The sequence below is a fragment of the Adiantum capillus-veneris genome, chromosome 29 (genome assembly GCF_014529385.1).
Source record: "Adiantum capillus-veneris isolate H3 chromosome 29, ASM1452938v2, whole genome shotgun sequence".
NCBI lineage: Eukaryota > Viridiplantae > Streptophyta > Polypodiopsida > Polypodiales > Pteridaceae > Adiantum > Adiantum capillus-veneris.
The window spans coordinates 11,770,147-11,775,579 of record NC_140959.1 but is presented as its reverse complement, the minus strand read 5'-3'; the positions used below and the strand labels follow the sequence as shown (position 1 = coordinate 11,775,579).

The following is a 5,433-nucleotide window of genomic DNA, read 5'->3' as shown; positions in this document are numbered from 1 at the left end:
AAATTCTAGAGCAGCCCTTCCTTGACTACAAACCAATCACATAGGGATGGTGATACCTCCATCATGCAAAGTGACCTCTACATACTAAAACATCTTCCCTAACTTCATCCATGCACATTAGGAAGCGTAGAACTATGTATCAACGTATGCATATACATATCATAAACACAACCTATGATAAACTTGCAGAAAGTTCAACAGGGGTTTAATTGATAGGTTGTCAAGGCTGAGATCCAACTCTGAAGCTCGTCCCATGACGATTGTGCTATGCAAAAAAGAAGGCTCCTGCCTCAGTGAGACCTCTATTACCTTGGACAAGACAAAAGAGCAGGCTTGCAGGGAGAAACAAAGTGGGAGGACCTTACCATCTAGGCAAAAACAGAGATGCGAGGAAACGAGAACTCCCCTGTTGTGGAATCTAGAACCTAGAGAGAGAAAGGAACGTCACATCTCCGAGGTGCCTAAAAGCAGTTGAGGAGCCGAGAAAGGAGAGGGTGACTTTCACAAAGGCAAGGAAGAAGTAGAGGAAGAGAGCCTCAGGACTATATACACATGTGCATTTAAGAAGCGCGCTCAGGGTAGGAGGTAAACCCGGGCGACGAACGGTGGGACGACGTGGCATTGGGGCGTGACGTGGCCACCGGGCGGGGGTGAGATGGCGACGGAAATCCACGTCGGCATTAATTATGACGGGGAGGGGAAAATCCAACGGGATCCCCGCCATGATTTTGAAGTGGGGTGTGTCACCTCACCTCACCTCAGGCAGGTGAGGGGAGCCTGTTGGTCGTCCGTGGCGTCGCCTGGGTTGCTTTCACTTTGCGCGGTAGTACAGCTTGCCTCAGGACATCGTTCAACATTGTCGACTGTGTTTTGGGGTTTGAGGGGGTGTTTCAGGGCATCGCACAGGTCTGTCCAGGGGGTTTCAAGGGCACCGCGGGCAAGGGGGAGCTCTGTCCAGGATTGCGCAGAGATGGCGGGCAAGGCGAAGAAGGGAGGGAGGAAGGGAATGAGGGGCGCTTACTCTACACCTCCACCAAAGAAGTCTGCTGGAAGGGCTGGGAGGGGAGCCAAAAAGCCGCTTGCGATGAGAGCCACGCGCTCGAGGTCGAGAGCCACACGGTCGAAGCCGACTCAGGAGGTCAAAGAGGTGGGGGGGGGAGCTCTTTCTTGCAGTGTCTCAGCCCGATGTTGTTTCGGAGCCTTCGTCGGTCAAGACTGCTGTGCTGTGACCGGGGAAAGGAGGAAGAAAGCGGGGAAAGGACCAAACAATGACGATGTTCCTCCATTGGCGGTTGTAGAACCGGAGCCGTGCAAGCCTGCTCTGCTGTGACCAAGGAAGGGAAGAAGGGGGCTTTAAAGGCCCAACAGCCAGAACAAGTAAGATAGTTCTCGGGTTTACCTATGAATGTCCGGGTTTATCTGTGGACGTTTGGGTTTACTTGTTTCAACGTGTGCAGGGTTTGAAGATTGCAACGCCTCAGGGCCAAGATGCTCCTCTGTCGGTGGATGTACCTCGAGAGGCGTGCCAAGGTGTTGCTTCGAAGAAAGCTCCAAAGGCCCCAAAGGAGATCCAACCAACAAAACAGGTAGGACTCTTTCTGTGGATGCCCGGGTTTATCTGTCATTGCCCGAAGATTTGTGTGGTTTAAGGGAAATTTGTGTCTGCTATTAAGTGTTCACATGTGCAGGGTTTGAAGAGGGCAACGCCTTTGAAGATTGATGCTCCTCTATCGACGTATGTACCTCGAGAGCCGTGCCAAGGTGTTGCTTCAAAGAAGGCTCCAAAGGCCCCAAAGATTGCAACGCCTTTGAAGATTGCAATGCCACCGGGCCAAGATGCTCCTTTGTCGGCGGATGTACCTCGAGAGCAAGGCCAAGGCTCTGTTTTGAAGAAGGCCCCAAAGGTCCCAAAGGAGGCCCAACCAACAAAACATGTAAGATTTGTGCAGGGTCAAGATGCTCCTCTGTCATCGAATGTAACTTAGGAGCCATGCCAAGATGCTAGTTTGAAGAAGGCCCCGGCCCCAAAGGCCCCAAAGGAGATCCAACCAACAAACAGGTAGGAGAAATGCCTGGGTTTATCTGTCAGTGCCCGAGTATCGCTAGTTGTTAAGTGCTCCTAGGTGTTTAACATGTGCACGGTTTGAATATGGTTAAAGGATAAGGCGCGCTGAAGGCTCAAAAAAGCGGCCAGTCAAAGGAGGTGAGCGGCACAGTGAGCACCCGACCAGGGCCTCCTAAGGCTCCAAAGGAGGACCAACAAACTAAACAAGTAGGATTGTGCCTGGGTTTATCTGTCAGTGCCCGGGTATTGTGCAATTTTTTTGAAAATTGTGTCGGCTGTAAGGTGTTCACGGGTGTCAATGTGTGCAGGATATGATTGTGCTTGAAGGATCAAGTCCCTTGAAGGTTCAAAAGAGTGGTCAAGCAAAGAAGTTGAGTGGCACAGCAGGCTCGGAGCCACCCAAGACACAGGTATGCAACAAACGGCCCTAGGCAGACTATTGCAATGAAAGTGTGCCTTGCAAGTGTTTTTGGACCTTGCACCCGGGTTTATGTCTGAGTGCTTTGTCATAGGTGAACAAGAGAAATGCCAAGGCTGATGTGAAAGAGAAAGAAGGTACCGCGGTCCCCGAGCAACAAAATGTGAAGAGGTTGAAGAGGATGAAAGAGGTGGAAGTCCGTGAAGCTATCGAGCGGAAACTTGATGTTGATGAGGTAAGCCACTCAAGTGTTGTGCAAGAAGCCAATGAATTGTGTCTTTTATCTTATGGTTTTCCTCTTCTTTGATAAAATTGTTAGGTCAAGGTGAAAGGGCACACGGGCAAGGGGCAGTTGGAGAAGGTGTCGGAGGTTAAGATTGCTCTAAAGAGGGATGGTGTGAAGAATAAGGCTAAAAAGCATGTGGAGAAGGGGCAAGAGGATGAAGGGTCGGCGGATAAGGCTCTTGCTCTTGTCGGCTCTTCAAAGCGTCCCAAGCTTCAAGTAAAGAGAGCAAAACAATCAGGGGCAAGCTGTACTACCTCCACAACTGTGGTAAGAAGTCCCTAGGTTTATCTGTCACGGCATGGTGTGCAACTCTCTCTCTCTCTCTCTCTCTCTCTCTCTCTCTCTCTCTCTCTCTCTCTCTCTCTCTCTCTCTCTCTAGTATTCTTATTGCCCGGGTTTATCTGTCACGGCATGGTGTGCAACTCTCTCTGTCTAGTATTCTTATTGCCCGGGTTTATTTGTCACGGCATGGCGTGCAACTCTCTCTCTGTCTAGGATTTTTTATTGCCCGGGTCTATCTGTCACTGACTTGCTTTGCCTTTTGTATTGTATTGGATGTAGACGCCTCATGTTGAGGTTATCAATGGGGGTAAGTTGGTGAGGATTTGTCGGGCTGAACCACCATGTCCGAGTCGGAACACTCTCATGGAGAAGTGATCACGGATGATTCAACACTTAAAGAAAGTACATGGGCTGGATGTCTTCATCCCTCAAAGGCTCGGAGGGCGGCCTCGAGGGAGTGTCAACAACGACGTGCCCAAGTCAAGTATACGAGATCAGGTACGGGCCCAAGAGCGCTTTAAGGATGTGAATCGAAAGTTTGTAGTAAATCGCAAGAGGATTGAGGAGAGAGAAAAGAATAGGGCAGCCCTCACTTGGGACGTTCTTCCGCGCAAGGCTCAAACGGCCATGAAGAAAGATACTTTATCATGCAGTTTGTGGCCAACCACATGAAAACAATAGATCAAAGGGAAGAGGCAATGAAAAAGGAGATCAAGAGTCACATGGAGGAAGGCTACAAATCTAGGGTAAGTTCTATGGTCATAGAAGCCAACTTTACTGTTTCAATCGGGTGTGTGTTTTTGTAAGTGCGCGGGTTTATGCTATGTCTGAGTTTAAATTAATCTGTTTGATTGCAGCGTCGGATCAAAGTGGGGACCTTGATTGTTCGTAGTGACGAGGATAAAAGCAGCGGGGGGAGTAGCGGAGGGAGTGATGACGATGGAGATGAGGATGACGAGTCTAACCAGGATGGGAGTGGGGATGATGATCCCGATTATGGTAGCGATGGGGATGCCGATGATGACGATGGTGGGAGTGACACAAGTGGTGGCGGTGATGACATAAGTGGTGGGAGTGACATAAGTGGTGCCGATGATGACTATGGTGGGGGTGACATAAGTGGTGGCGGAGATGACATAAGTGGTGGGAGTGACACAAGTGGTGGTGGTGATGACGATGGTGGGGGTGACATAAGTGGTGGCGGTGATGACAGTGAGGATGATGGGACTGATGATGAGGATGACAGCGGTGGAAGTGGCAAAGGGGACAATGAGAGTGTAAGTGAGCAGGATGGCGCCCAAGATGTTAGTAGTGACGAGGATGAGGTGCAAGAGATTTTATCTTCACCTGCAAGCATCCTTGCTTGAGATTGTTTTGAGTGACTATGTCGTTTGTATGATTTTGTTTCACATACTTATCAGCTCTAACATGGAATGTGAACTTTTCATTCTCTCCTCGGCTTATGCTAGGTGGTTAAAACAAGTTTGTGTTACAAATTTTTTGGGTTCACATGTTATCCACGTTTACATGTTCGCAGGTTAAATTAAGTCTGGGTTTATGGATTGCCTGGGTTGATATGTGTACCGGGTTTACTTTATCGGTCATCAAATAAGTCTAGGTTTACGGATTTCCTGGGTTGATATGTTGTCGGGGTTGACATGGTATTTGTATAGTGGTTTGCATTCATGGTTTTATATGTTATTTGTATAGTGTGCTGCAAACTTAGAAAATGTTGTTTGTATGAACTTGCATCACATACTCCTCAGCTTTAACATGCAATGTGTTGGCTTTCCCTTCTCTCTCTTGGCTTAAGCTATGAATTTAAGTTGCTTCAGAGTTTGAATAGTGTGCCTTGGGTAGACATCCATGATATATGTGAAAGCTTTCAAGTGCGTAGATTTTGTGGTTGTATTTGCAAGCTGTCATTCAAGTTGTATTTGCAAGTTGTGTTGTTTGGTGTCATGGCAAATGTCACCATATGGTTTGAAAGCCTCTCTCTCTCTCTCTCTCTCTCTCTCTCTCTCTCTCTCTCTCTCTCTCTCTCTCTCTCTCTCTCTCTCTCTCTCTCTCTCTCACACACACACACACACACACACACACACACACGAAAACTCATCCAATGGTAGATTTACATTGATTTCTAATCTTTTTTAGCCTGGTTCACTTGCCTCTCTCCTCATTTCATATGCCTCAAATCAAACATTGTTTTATGAGGCCTCATCGTTCATGTGTGATTCAGACACAACGTTACAACAGTAGATGCCATGAATATCATAGAGATTGGTTGTGTTACATCAAAAGACAGGTATGGCCCCCATATAAAACTGCTGCTCCAGCGCAGATCGGGAACGGTGCACATACTCCCCCTGTCCCATGATATCC

General features: G+C 48.2%; 1 pseudogene; it reads left to right on the top strand.

Moving 5' to 3' along the window:
- Positions 1 to 655: 655 nt before the first annotated feature.
- Positions 656 to 4,418, top strand: LOC147418763 (uncharacterized; annotated as a pseudogene).
- The last annotated feature ends 1,015 nt before the right edge of the window (positions 4,419 to 5,433 follow it).